Below are 628 nucleotides of genomic sequence, written 5' to 3' on the forward strand. Positions count from 1 at the left end.
GTCAGCTAAAGCTGCAGCCCAATCCTCGGTTCTTATCCTGCTTGACCTATCAGCTGCCTTTGACACAGTCAACCACAGGATTCTGCTATCCGCTCTCTTTGTAATGGGCATCTCGAGTAAAGCACTCCTGTGGTTCGAATCCTACCTCTTGGGGCGTTCCTACAATGTTTTGTGGCAAGGACAATTATCCTTCTCCCACTGCCTCTCCACAGGGGTGCCCCAAGGCTCAGTGCTTGGGCCCCTTCTCTTCTCAATTTACACCACCTCACTGGGGCCGATCATTTGCTCGCACGGCCTCTCCTACCACTGCTACGCAGACGACACGCAACTCTACCTATCCTTCCCGCCAGGCGAGCCCACTGTCTCGGCGCGGATCACGGACTGTCTATCGGACATATCTGCATGGATGAAGGCTTGCCACCTTCAACTAAACCTCTCTAAGACCGAACTCTTGGTCATTCCAGCTGAGTGTGTGTGAACCTGTGCGGTGAAACCCTTACAAATGGTTCAGAACGCAGCAGCGCGTCTGGTTTTTGATCAGCCCAAAAGGACTCATGTCACTCCATTACTCAATGACCTCCACTGGCTCCCCGTGGCCTCCAGAATCAAATTCAAGTCACTAATGCTT

The 628-nt window shown here is 52.5% G+C and overlaps 1 long non-coding RNA gene across 1 annotated transcript in view; it reads left to right on the forward strand.

Annotated features, from left to right (window-relative positions):
- LOC123971893 overlaps window positions 1-628 on the forward strand; it is an 86612-nt gene that overhangs the window by 45438 nt on the left and 40546 nt on the right. The window lies entirely within an intron of this gene.

This window comes from Micropterus dolomieu, linkage group LG06 (assembly GCF_021292245.1).
Source record: "Micropterus dolomieu isolate WLL.071019.BEF.003 ecotype Adirondacks linkage group LG06, ASM2129224v1, whole genome shotgun sequence".
NCBI classification, from domain to species: Eukaryota; Metazoa; Chordata; class Actinopteri; order Centrarchiformes; family Centrarchidae; genus Micropterus; species Micropterus dolomieu.